This window comes from Somniosus microcephalus, chromosome 8, assembly GCF_052327205.1.
Source record: "Somniosus microcephalus isolate GS21.2 chromosome 8, FLI_Smic_1.0, whole genome shotgun sequence".
NCBI lineage: Eukaryota > Metazoa > Chordata > Chondrichthyes > Squaliformes > Somniosidae > Somniosus > Somniosus microcephalus.
In genome coordinates this window covers 154,107,619-154,122,269 of record NC_140994.1, presented here as the reverse complement: position 1 = coordinate 154,122,269, position 14,651 = coordinate 154,107,619, and positions in this window count along the sequence as shown.

Here is a 14,651-nt window from a genome sequence, read left to right as displayed (position 1 = left end):
AAGGCGATCTCCACCCCAGCCAGGAACAGGAATAAAACCATCTCCTGAAATCTAACACAGAATTAGAACACAGTAGGAGCAGAACCAGGCTACACGGCCCTTGGGCCCACTCCACTACCCACAGGGCCATGACCATTCCAAACCTAGACTCATGTCCAATTTCCTGCCCGCTCCCCGTAACCCTTAGTTCCCTTTACTTCTAGGAAACTATCTATTTCTGTTTTAAATTTATTTAATGATGTAGGTTCCACAGCTTTCTGGGGCAGCAAATTCCACAAACCTACCACCCTCTGAGTGAAGAAGTTTCTCCTCATCTCAGTTTTGAAAGAGCAGCCCCTTATTCTAAGATTATGCCCCCTAGTTCTAGTTTCGCCCCTCATTGGGAACATCCTCACCGCATCCACCCGATCAAGCCCCTTCACAATCTTATATGTTTCAATAAGATCGCCTCTCATTCTTCTGAACTCCAATGAGTAGAGTCCCAATCTACTCAACCTCTCCTCATATGACCACCCCCTCATCTCCGGGATTAACCGAGTGAACCTTCTTTGTACTGACTCGAGAGCAAGTATGTCTTTTCTTAAGTATGGACACCAAAACTGTATGCAGTATTCCAGGTGCGGTCTCAGCAATACCTTGTACAACTGCAGCAATACATCCCTGTTTTTATATTCCATCCCCCTAGCAATAATAGCCAATATTCCATTGGCCTTCTTGATCACTTGCTGCACCTGCATACTAACTTTTTCAGTGTCGTGCACCAGGACCCCCAGATCCCTTTGTACTACAGTACTTTCCAGTTTCTTGCCATTAAGATAATAACTTGCTCTATGATTTTTCCTGCCAAAGTGCATAACCTCACACTTTCCAGTATTGTATTCCATCTGCCAAATCTCTGCCCACTTACTTAGCTTGTCTATGTCTCTTTGCAGGTTTTTTATGTCCTCCTCACTCACTACTTCCCGTCCCATCTTTGTATCATCTGCAAACTTTGATATGTTACACTCGGTCCCCTCCTCCAAATCGTTAATATAGATTGTAAATAGTTGGGGACCCAGCACTGACCCCTGCAGAACACCACTAGTTACTGGTTGCCAATCTGAGAACGAACCATTTATCCCAACTCTCTGCTTTCTGTTAGAGAGCCAATCCTCCACCCACGCCAGAATATTACCCCCAATCCCGTGATTTTTTATCTTGAGCAATAATCTTTTGTGTGGCACCTTGTCAAATGCCTTTTGGAAGTCTAAATACACTACGTCCACTGGTTCCCCTTTATCCACCCTGTATGTTACTTCCTCAAAAAACTCAAGCAAATTTGTCAAACATGACTTCCCCTTCATGAAACCATGCTGAGTTTGTCCTATTAAATTATGTTTATCCAAATGTCCCGTTACTGTCTCCTTAATAATGGACTCTAACATTTTACCAACCACAGATGTTAGGCTAACAGGTCTATAGTTTCCAGCCTTCTGCCTACTACCCTTTTTAAATAAGGGTGTTACATTAGCAGTTTTCCAATCTGCCGGGACCTTTGCTGAGTCCAGGGAGTTTTGGAAAATTATTACCAATGCATCCACAATCCCTACCGCCACTTCCCTCAAGACCCTAGAATGCAAGCCATCAAGTCCAGGGGATTTATCCGCCTTGAGTCCCATTATTTTACCAAGTACCACCCCCTTAGCGATTTTAATCGTATTTAGTTCCTCCCCCCCTAGAGCCCCCTGTTTGTCCAGTGTTGGGATATTCTTAGTGTCCTCTACTGTAAAGACTGATACAAAATAATTGTTCAGTGTTTTTGCCATCTCCATGTTTCCCACCACTAATTTCCCGGTCTCATCCTCTAAGGGACCAACATTTACTTTAGCCACCCTTTTTCTTTTTATATAACTATAGAAACTTTTGCTGTCTGTTTTTATATTTTTTGCTAATTTACTTTCATAATCTATCTTCCCTTTCTTAATCAATCTTTTAGTTATTTTTTGCTGTCTTTTAAAGACTTCCCAATCTTCCATCCTCCCACTAGATTTGGCTACCTTATATGCCCTTGTTTTTAGTCGGATACTATCCTTAATTACTTTACTTAGCCACGGATGGCTATGTTTTCTTTTACACCCTCTTTTCCTCAGTGGAATATATATTTTTTGGAAGTTGTAAAATAACTCCTTAAATGTACACCACTGATCATGTACCGTCTTACCCTTTAATCTATTTTCCCAGTCCACTCTAATCAATTCCGCTCTCATACCTTCATAGTCTCCTTTATTCAAGCTCAGCAAGCTTGGTTGAGATCCAACCTTCTCACCCTCTAATTGAATATGGAATTCAACCATGTTATGGTCATTCATTCCAAGGGGATCCTTTACTAGGACATTTTTAATTAATCCTGTCTCATTACACAGGACCAAATCTAAGTTTGCTTGCCCCCTGGTTGGTTCAGTTACATACTGCTCAAGAAACCCATCCCTAATACACTCAATGAACTCATGCTCAAGGCTGCTCTGCCCAATTTGATTTGTCCAGTTAATATGATAATTAAAATCTCCCATAATTATAGCTGTTCCCTTATTACAAGCCTCCACTATTTCCTGATTAATACTCCGTCCAACAGAGTTGCAACTGTTCGGAGGCCTATAGACTACACCCACAAGTGTTTTTTCCCCTTATTATTCCTTATCTCCACCCAAACTGTTTCACTATCCTGCTCCTTTGACCCAATATCATTTCTCTGTATTATAGTGATTCCTTCCTTTATTAACATAGCCACCCCACCTCCTCTCCCTTCCTGCCTGTCCTTCCTGATTGTTAAATAACCTGGTATGTTTAATTCCCAGTCATGGTCACCCTGCAGCCATGTTTCTGTAATGGCCACAAGATCATACCCATATGTCGTTATTTGTGCCATTAACTCATTCATTTTGTTACGAATGCTACGTGCATTCGGATAAAGAACTTTCAAATATGTTTTGTAACACTTAGTTCCTGTTTTTTCCCTTTTTAGTACTTTACTTTTTACTCCATACCTTCTGTCCCTTCCTGACATGTTCTGTTTTTTAATTCCCCCACTGCTACCTAAGTCTATGACCTTCTCTGTTGTCATTTCTACTATTTGCTCTCTAGAAACCTCCCCCCCACTAATTAGTTTAAAGCCCTCTCTACAGCCCTCGTTATATGATTCGCCAAGACTCTAGTCCCAGCACTGGCCAAGTGGAGTCTGTCCCAACGGAACAGCTCCCTCCTGTTCCAGTACTGGTGCCAGTGCCCCAAGAAGCAAAACCCATTTCTCCCACAACTGTCTTTGAGCCACGCATTTAACTCTTTAATTTTATTTATCCTAGCCAAATTCACTCGTGGCTCAGGTAATAACCCAGAGATTATTACCCTTGAGGTTCTGTTTTTTAATTTGACCCCTAGCTGCTCATACTCCTTTAACAGAACCGTCTTCCTTGTCCTATCTACGTCGTTTGTACCAATATGGACCATGACAACTGGATCCTCCGCCTCCCACTCCAAGTTTCTTTCCAGCCCAGAAGAGATGTCCTTAACCCTGGCACCGGGCAGGCAACACAGCCTTCGGGACTCCCGCTCTTGACTGCAGAGAACCCTATCTATCCCCTAATGATACTATCCCCTACTACTACAACATTTCTTTTTACTCCCTCCACTTGAATGGCCCTCTGTACCACGGTGCTGTGGCCAGGTTGCTCATCCTCCCTGCAGTCCCCGCTCCCGCCCTCACAGGGAGTAAGAACCTCGATCCTGCTTGACAAGAGCAAGGGCTGCGTCTCCTTCAACACTACATCCTGGATCCCTGTACCTTCCTCACTCATAGTCACACCGACCTGTCCCTGACCACGGACTACATCTGCAGTAATTAACTTCATAGGTGTGACCATCTCCTGAACATAGAGTCCAGGAACTTCTCCCCCTCCCTGATGTGTCGCAGTGTCTGAAGCTCGGTCTCAAGCTCTTTAACATGGAGCTTGAGTTCCTCTAGCAGCAAACACTTATCGCAAATGTAATCACCGTGAGCCTCAATGGGGTCCACCAGCTCCCACATTTCGCAACAGTGACACATCACCTGTTCACCCATATCTATGTAATTAATTAAATGTATTATTATTAGTTATGAAGGCCCTCTGCCCCGATGTAGATGATACTATTACACCACTATTCAATAGGACTTACCAACTTAAAGGAATAAAAGAGAAGGAAGAAAACCAACCAACCAGCTGATCACCAACCTCCTCCTTGAATACTATCTGTGGGGCCTGTTTGGTTGACTCGTCTCGCTGCTCCGCTTCCGCAGTGCTGTCTAAGCCTGGGAGTGGGGAAAACAGAACAAAAAACACACCCTCACCTCCCACTTGCCCGAACTCTCCCTCTTACCAAACTCTAGCAGCACTCAATGCACAGCACTCCGTGCACAAGCACTAGTCCCGCCCCTTTTATACCCAGATTCTACTTCCGGGTTAAACTCCCCAACAGTTTAATATACACTTAAAAATTAAACACACTTCAAATAATTAACTTTTTAACACACTAAAATTCACAAAATACACTTAAATGACTTTTCTCCCTCTTACCAAACTCTAGCAGTACTCAATGCACAGCACTCCTGATCTAACACTGCTTTTAAAATTGTAATCCATGATTGATTGGCAGAGTCTCCAAAAATTAGACTTTAAAGCTGACTTTATAAGAGAATAAAATTATTCTTGATTTGTGAATAAGTAAGTGATCAACAATATATAAAAATAGAAAAGAAAGGGGGAGGGGAGGAAAGAGCAAATGGGAACTTCTGTGAATGGGGTGGAAGGCTGCAGTGATTAAATGACACATAGGATGATGGGGAAGGCAAAAGTGGGTGGTAATAGGACAAGTAAAAATACTAAAGATGGGTCTTGAGGAGCTGTAAATGGCAACAGCAGAGCCATTACCAGCACCAGCTGTCTGGGGGAAAGGGAGCAGTGGTTATGATCTGCAATTGTTGCACTCAATGTTGAAAGCTGTAAAGTGCCTAATCGAAAGATGAGGTGCTGTTCCTTGAGTTTCCGTTGAGCTTCATTAGAACAGAAATTGAAATGGCCGATTTCACGCCGGCAGTTCCCAATGAAAAGATCTAGAGAGAGTAAGAGGCCAGAGGGAGGGCTCCAGATAGTACGAGTATTCTGAAGATGGGAGAAAGGATCTGCTGTACAGGGGGAAGACCCTTGGCCAAAGAAGTGGGCGCGAAGGCAATGAAAGAAGAGCTCAGCATCGTGCCAAGCTCAAAATTCATTGAGGTGGGGGGGGATGGGGATGAAGCTGAGGCCTTTGCTGAGCACTGATCGCTCGGGGCCAGAGAGGGGAAGGTCAGAGGGGATGGTGAAAACACGGCTAAGGCGAAGATTGGTAGGAGAGATGGGGGTCAGAGGAAAGTGACGGAGAAAAAGGTTCCGGAGGGGCATTGGTATCCAAGAGTTTTGAAGCTTGCGACCCTTGACACCTGAAGGGAAGAAAAATAGTTTCTTGTTAAAGTGTCGGATGAGGCGAAGGATGAAATGGAACTGCGGACCAGGACAGGAGAGAGGTTGAGAGCGTACATGTGGCGACGCATGGCGTTGAGCAGTGGTTCGAGGAACGCTGAATATCTTGGAGATATCCGTAATCCTGGGTGGATCCGAAACGTGAAGGGTGGAATTTAAGTTGGAATCCACGTGGAATAATTTGGAGCCGGAGGCAGTTGCTGAGGAAAGAGATGCGGCTGTGAAAGTGGGTTTTAGTAGACATCTGATCAAACATGAATAGGGAAAGAGAAAGCAATGAAGGTGAACAAGGTAAAAGAGACAGACTGAAATCCCATTGGAGAGAAGAGCAGAACTTCTTCAAGGTAGGCACTTCTGGAATAGAAGTGGCAGTGAATAGGTAAGTGATCAACAATATAAGCAAAATACTGCAGATGCTGGAAATCTTAAATAAAAAAAGAAAATGATGGAAATGCTCAGCAGGTCAGGCAGCATTTCTGGAGAGAGAGACAGAGTTAACTTTTCAGGTTGATGACCTTTCATCAGAACTGGCAGAAGTTAGAGATGTAACAGGTTTTAAGCAAATACAGAGATGGAATATATTCATAATCTTTATTATAATCAGTTTATAAACATGGTTGCAGGTTTAACATTATTATTAGCTTTCTGAATAGGTTTGCCACTTTGTGCTGATTTTTTTTTTATATGTTCATGGGATGTGGGTGTCGCTGGCAAGGCCAGCATTAATTGCCTGTCCCTAATTGTCCTTCAGAAGGTGGTGAGGAACTGACTTCTTGAACAGCTTTGTAGCAGTTTGGTACAACTGAGTGGCTTGCTAGGCCATTTCAGAGGGCAGTTAGGAGTCAACCACATTACTGTGGGTCAGGAGTCACATATTGGCCAGACTGGGTAAGAACAGCAGATTTCCTTCCCGAAAGGAAATTAAAAACTAAAAACCAGATGGGTTTTACAACAATCTGGTAGTTCATGGTCACCATTACAGATACTAGCTTTTCATTCCAGATTTATTTATTTAATTAAATTTAAATTCCCTAGCTATTAGTGGTGGGATTTGAACCCACGTCTCTGGATCATTAAGTCTCTGGATTACTAGTCCAGTAACATAACCACTATGCCACTGTTCCTGATTATGCTCATCTTTTAGCTCTAGACCCAGCCTCTACTAGGAAATAGTTTTGAGCCTACTTAAACCCATTTCACCTAAGGTTTTGGAACTTTCATTAGTCCAGCCTGGATTGAAATCCAGAGATAACAGAATCATAGGATCATAGATTGATACGGCATAGAAGGAGTCCATTCAGCCAACGTGTTTGTGCTGGCTCTTTGGTAGAGTGATCCAATTAATCCCACTCCCCTGCTCTTTCCCCATAGCCCTGTAAATGTTTTCCCTTCAAGTATTTATCCAATTCCCTTTTGAAAGTTACTACTGAATCTGCTTCCACTACCCTTTCAAGCAGTGCATTCCAGATCACCACTGCATAAATCAAAAAGTTTCCTCATGTCGCCTCTGCTTCTTCTGCCAATCACCTTAAATCTGTTTCCTCAACTTAGCGACCCTTCTGCCACTGGAAACAGTTTCTCCTTATTTACTCTAACAAAATCCCTCATGACTTTGAACACCTCTATTAAATCAAGAAGTAAAGGAACAGTTTACTGACTTGTTTCACTCATTTTCATCTGTGTGAGTGTGATTACGGCACAACACACAAAAGGCATAGCTTATATTTGCTTGATATGTCAGTTTAACTTAGTGTTCATGCATTCATGTCCCACTCCTGGACATAATCTAGATTGACACCTCAGTGAAGTAGTGAGGAGGCACTGCATTGTCTGAGGTGTTGTTTTTCTGATGAGACTTTAAACGGAGGCCCTGTGTGCCTGTTCTGATAAACGTAGGGAAGGCTAACTCAGGTTGGAGAAATTCCTGGAGGTTTGGTCATGTGACTTGTGATCACATAATTCACAATTAGGTGATGAAGATCACAGGACATATGCAAATATTATTGTATATACCTTATAATGGTTAGGTCCCCTGTAGTTGACTGCCTTTACTTGTGGTTTCGCACCAGCAGCTGTTGTATGAGGGGTTCCAAGAATCCATGACTCCACCTGCGAGTAGGCGAAAATGAAAACTGGGCAATAACTCTGATTGATTGTCTGTATGCAACTGGTAGTAATAGGTATAACATCCGAATTTCCTACCTGTAACTAGTAGAAATCCTGCTAATATTCACCCTGAAACTTCAGCCACAATGCCCCTGCACTGCACAGGGTGTAGTTAGGTTCCCCAGTCGATAACAGATCTGACCTCTCTCCCTAGCTTTTTGGACTCTGGTTCTGTGTGAAGGTAACAACTCTGAACCAGGACCATCAGTCTCACCTCATCTGTGCTTGGACTTCACACGTCAAAACCATCCAGCACAGATCGACCGGAACCAAACAGAGGGATCGCACAAAGGGCAGCAGGCTCAGTGTTTGGGGCACTTCTCACAGGGCACATCGTCCTAAACTCAGCACCAACATTTTAAAGCACTGTGCTGGCACTCTTTCCTGTAACCTCATTCCCCCCAGATCATTTAATATTCCTCCTTTTCAAATACTTATTCCCAATCACTTTTAAATAATGTTCTAGTCTGTCTCAATAGCTATCTTGTGGTGAAGTATCCCATGGTCCCATAGTTCTCAGTTCAAAAACGTCCCTTCTTCCCTGTAGGTTCTTCCACAGAGAATCCTTGGTTTCTGTACCTTAGTCTTCCATTCACCCAATCTTACCACAATTTATCCACAGTAAGTCTACCCCTTTGCTGGCTGCTCCTCTCTCGGCGCCACTCCCACTCATCATGTTACTGCTGCTCCCAGCTCTTCAGGAAATGCTAGGCCCCACACTCACCCACCTCATTCTCCTTCACCACAAGCCCCCCCCCGCTCCCCCCCCAAGCCTCAATCCTCTGAGTCCCAGTCTCTTTCTCTTCCCCTCAAGCCCCATTACCCAGTCTCCTCCTCGCACCCCCATTCCCACTCCCAGTCTACTGTCACTCTTGCCTCCTGCCCTGAGCCCGAATCCCCTGCCCCATATTGCCTGTTCATACCCTAGCCCCTAACTCTCCCTCCATGCCTCTCCATCTGACCTGACTCAACTCCACTCGCGTCTCTTCCCCTACCAGCTGGTCTTGTTTCCGGTCACTCCTAAGAGGGGGCCAGCTCTCTGCAGTGCCAGGGGGTGATGTCACCGAGTCGGAGCCTTCTCTGGGTGTCAGCCAGTGATGTCATGGAGTGGGGGTAGGGGGCCGCTGCTGCAGCAGGAAATTTAAAACCTGAAGATCTCCCAAGCTGCCAGCAGGCCTTCCTCTCCATTCTTTCCTGCTCTCCTGCCCCTCCCCCTTTTCCCTGGCTCCGTACTTACTTAAAACTATAAATTTCCAACATCTTCCAGTTCTGATGAACGGTCATTAACCTGAAACGTTAACTCTGTCCTGCTGAGATTCCTTAATAACCCCTTCTCTTCCCAGGTGGCCATACAATGCTTCGCTAATGATCCCTTATAGCAACTTGTCTATAACCAAAGTCAAACGGAGTAGCTTCCACTGACTTATTGATATCACAAGGGCCACTCTCCAGCCACTTCACTGTCGACTCTGTGTCATAGACTGAAAATGATTCATTTTATTAACATATGCTTTGTGTTTTTGAATATGTAGTAAATTGAATATAGGGCAATAAAATGATTTTTTTTTAATCTCCACATGGTGTTGCTATAAAATTCATAGCAGCATCTTGAGTGATCATTCTGACCAGTCTATTTATGCAGTATCTACATTTGGTTAGGTCTGTTGAATAATTTAGCTAGTCAAATTATGATATGGTTATAATTAGCTTATGATGCTATGCTGTGGTCAGGCAGTGGGGACTTTTTTTTTGTTCTGTGGCTGAATTTGTTTAGCTATTTAACTCAAACCAATTTCAGTGACGTTATATCGAGGATATTTGATGCTGACTTTTTTTCATCATTGGCTTACAGTACATCCTGTACTTACAAGGAACAAAGTGTAAGCAATATGTGAAGCTGCAAAGCAGAATGTGTCCACATTATCCCCTCTCAAGTTGTTGAGGATGCACAGGAAGGTAAAAGTTGCATTTTTGAGATGCCTTATTATGACAAACATCCTAAAGTACTTCACATACAATTAATTACTTTGAAGTGCAGTCACTGCTGCTGTTATGCAAGGGAAATATTCAGGTTAATTACAGTTTTAATGATTGAAAATCTTATAGGTCAGAAGGTTGTGGGTTCGAAAAGAAAGAGCTTGCATTCATGTAGTGCCTTTCATGACCTCAGGACATCCCAAAAAGCCTTCCAGCCAATGAAGTCAATGAAAGCGAGAAGGGGAAATCCAAAAGTTGAGGGAACAAAATTGGTACATTTCTAGGGAATTCTGGGGGCATACACCCCAGTAAAATTTTGAATTTTTATTTTTATCTTTATGCATTCAAGCTTTACTGGATTTTTAAAACAAATATTGTCATGGAAAAATTACAGACAGTGGAGCCAGCGGATTTCCTGGCCTCCCCCTGTCTGTGCTCCAAACATGCAGGCAGCTCACCGATGGCATGTTTATGAGGTCTGACCATGAAAATTGCCTGATGTCCTTCCAAAATGAAAGTTGGCCCCGTTGTGTTTAAAGCCATAGCATTTTACCAGTTTACACAGATATTTCTGTCTCTCCATTCATGTTCAATACCCCATAATTTCTTTCTCCTGCCATTGAGCACATTACCATGTTAATCTACCTGCTTTGATTTTTTTAGTCTGTATTCCAGATCATACATCCATTACTCCGAAACTAACCTTAATGCATCGGGACCTCTGAAACTTCTAAAGATACCTAATATCAAGTAGGAGGGAGCTTAATTTTAATCAGTTTATTCGTACTTGAAATCTGTGCATTTTCTAAATGCTAACATGACAGAGGAACATTGGAACAGGAGTAGGGACCATTTAGTCCCTCGAGCCTGTTCCGCCATTCAGTGAGATAATGGCTGATTTGTATCTTAACTCCATCCACCTACCTTGACTCCATATCTAGCAAAAATCTATCAATCTTAGATTTTAAATAATTAATTGAGCTAGCATCTACTGTTTTTTGTTGGAGAGAGTACCACACTTCTACCACCCTTTGTGTGAAAAAGTGTTTCCTAACTTCTCTCCTGATTTTAAGGTTATATCGACTTGTCCTAGACTCCCACACCAGCAGAAAAAGTCTCTCTATTTACCCCATCAATTCCTTTCAAAATACTAAAAACTGCAATCAAATCAACACCTAACCTTCTATATTCCAAAGAATAAGGGGGGAAATTAAGTTGTGCCCCCTTTGGGGTGCTAACTTCGCCAGGGCGCTACTTTTAGTGCTCCGAAAAAATTAGCACCCCCGTAGCCGAAATTCACCGGTAGCTCCCCAAGAGGGAAGTGGGGTGCTACTGGAAGCGCCTTGCCTCCCTCTTGGAGCGCTGTGAGTGAATATTGTGGTGCTACGCTCTGCAGCACGTCTTGCTGCAGTACTGCAGGCCTTGCTCCCCTTTTTGAAAGGGAGGGGCCTTGCGCAGCACGACCCGGGGCCTAGCTGGGCCACCAGGGATCGGAGTGCTGGCAAAAGAGCCCAGCACTCAAGAGAAGGGCCGGGCTCACGGAGCACAGCCGGCACTCCGTGGGGGGGCTGGTCAGGAGGCCGGGGACAGCAACATCATCGGCGGTGGCGCAGCACCGCGGGGCACTAACGGTTACTGCCGCCGCTAATCTCCCGCTGAATTTCGCGGGAGGCGTTGGCAGCACTGTGCCTGGGCACTAGTTGCTTTGCGCCCTCTTGGGACGCTAACAGGAGGCACAAAGCAACCGAATTTTTAGGTGTATAAGCCTAGTTTATGTAATCACTCCTCATAATCTAACCCTTGTGAATCAGCTCTGCACTCCTTCCAAGGCCAATATATCCTTTGTAAGGTGTGTTGCCTAGAACTGTATACAGTACTCTGGTTGTGGTCTAACTAGGGCTTTGTATATCTGTGGCAAAACTTCCACCCCATTATATTCTAACCCTCTAGTTATAAAGGCTAATATTCTATGAGCATTTTTGATTATTTCATTATGTGACAAATGTGATATAAATTGACAACTGTAAATATAATAGTATTTCTAATATTTGACCAATTTTTCCAGTAATTTTTTTACATACTAATGATGAAGTTTATATATGTATATATCGAAATGGTCATTTTTGCAATAAACAATTGATGAAACAATGCCGCATTATATCTTTTACAAGACATTGAAATGCATTTGTCAGGCAAACCCACATAAAACATTTCCCAACATATCTCTGAGAAATGAGAGCAGCTTGATGCTGAAGTGCTTTTGAAGGATAGACTTATACTTGTCTACCCTTGTCTACCTTTCATCACATTAGGCTCCAGGATCCATTCCAATCCATGCTTTGCTTCAATTAGGTTTTCTTCTCCTGTAATAAAGAGTGTTAAGAACATAAGAAATAAGAGCAGGAGTAGGCCATATGGCCCCTCGAGCCTGCTCCGCCATTCAATAAGATCATGGCTGATCTTCTACCTCAACTTCACTTTCCTGCCCGATCTCCATATCCCTTGATTCCTCTAGAGTCCAAAAATCTCTCTATCTCAGCCTTGAATATACTCAAAGACTCAGCATTCACAGCCCTCTGGGGCAGAGAATTCCAAAGATTCACAACCCTCTGAGTGAAGAAATTCCTCCTCATCTCAGTCTTAAATGGCCTACCCCTTATCCTGAGACTATGCCCCCTAGTTCTAGACATTCCAGCCAGGGGAAACAACCTCTCAGCATCTACCCTGTCAATCCCCTTCAGAATCTTGTATGTTTCAATGAGATCACCTCTCATTCTTCTAAACTCCAGAGAGTATAGGCCCATTCTACACAATCTCTCATCATAGGACAGCCCTCTCACCCCAGGAATCAATTTAGTGAAATTTTGTTGCACCGCCTCCAAGGCAAGTATATCCTTCCTTAAATAAGGAGACCAAAACTGTGCAATCCTTACTCTTATACTCCAACCCACTTGCAATAAAGGCCAACATGCCATTTGCCTTTGTTATTGCTTGCTCTACCTGCATGCTAGCTTTCTGTGTTTCTTGCATGAGGACACTCAAATCCCTCTGAACACCAACATTTGAAAGTTTCTCACCATTTAAAAAATATTCTGTTTTTCTATTCTTCCTACCAAAGTGAATAACCTTACATTTCCCTACATTATACTCCATCTGCCACTTTACTGCCCACTCACTTAGTCTATCTATATCCCTTTGTAGACTCTTTGGGCTCGATTTTACCAGGCCCAAGGAGGCATTTTTTTATTATTTGTTTATGGGATGTGGACGTCGCTGGCAATGCCAGCATTTATTGCCCATTCCTAATTGCCCTTGAGAAGGTGGTGCTGAGCTGCCTTCTTGAACCGCTGCAGTCAGTGTGGTGAAGGTACTCCCACAGTGCTGTTGGGTAGGGAGTTCCAGGATTTTGACCCAGCGACGATGAAGGATTGGCAATATATTTCTAAGTCAGGATGGTGTGTGACTTGGAGTGGAGCTTGGAGTTGGTGGTGTTCCCATGCACCTGCTGTCCTTGTCCTTCTAGGTGGAAGAGGTCGCAGGGTTGGGAGGTGCTGCTGAAGATGCCTTGGCGAGTTGCTGCAGTGCATCTTGTAGATGGTACACACTACAGCCACGATACGCCGGTGGTGGAGGGAGTGAATATTTAAGGTGGTGGATGGGGTGCCAATCAAGCAGGCTGCTTTGCTCTGGATGTTGTTGAGCTTCTTGAGTGTTGTTGGAGCTACACTCATCCAGGCAAGTAGAGAGTATTCCATCACACTCCTTGTGCCTTGTAGATGGTGGAAAGGCTTTGGGGAGTCAGAAGATGAGGCACTCGCCGCAGAATACCTAGCCTCTGACCTGCTCTTGTTGCCACAGTATTTATGTGGCTGGTCCAGTTAAGTTTGGGGGCATGTGAGTTGTCAAAATCGCAAAAAATGGCAGGTGGGTCTGATCCCACCTCCCGCCCGCCTCTGAGTAATTTTCCCACATTCGTGGATTCAGACCCCATTTCCATCCCACCTCCAAGAGGCGGGACAGGCCCTTAAGGCCCTTAACAACCAGTTAATTGCCTCTATAATCCCATTTTGAGAGGCCTTTCTGACTTAACACATTTCCCCCATCCTGCACGTCTCCTCTGGAACACGCCAGTTAATCATGGCGGCCTCACAAGTGGATTGCTTACTAACAGCTGCAGCTCCACCATTAAAAAGGAGTTTTCACCAATGATCATTTGCAGGTGGCAGAACTTTGTTGTCTCAGGTCTGGGGAACTTTTAGCAGGCCTACTCATTGTTGTAGAAGTTTGGAGCCTGACGCCCATCTCCAGTGTGAGCTCTAGGGAAACCCCTCTCCCCACTTTGACTGAGCACTTCCTCAACTGAGGTATATACCAGAAGCATGGGAACCATTTATTTCCTTTCCTCCTGGACATCAGATTTGGATGAAGGCCAGCCGCGGCAGCAGCAGAACCCTGAACAACAGCACCACCAACAACAGGAGCGCCAAGGTGCTCACCCACCTGAAGCTGCACAGACCAGAAGGCGCCAGTGCGTGACCACATTGCTGCCCGGGATGCAAGGGGCGTACTCATGTTGGCCAGATTTGCTTAGTCTGCACAATCAAACACTTTAGCTTTACACCTTCTTACCAGAGCATCGACAATGGACAAGAACCTGCGGATTCCTATCACTCTGACCACCATACTGACAATTGCAAGTCGCCCTAAGCCCTCAATGTGGAAGTCTCATTTGCGAAATGACACAGGCCACAACTTCAACAGTTTGCCATCAAATCTGTTTATCATAACAATTAAAGGATGGCTTGTCAAAAATCAATACAACAGAACACCCAAGTGACTACCCTTATGACTACTTGTGCTTTATCTTCCTCTTACGCGTGCTCCTACGTGATGCTTCCCCTGTGGCTTCAGCAGATGTGGAGGCCCTTTGCTCACTTTCTTGCTGCTCTTGTCTCGACACCTTTGGTGGCCGTCCTCTGG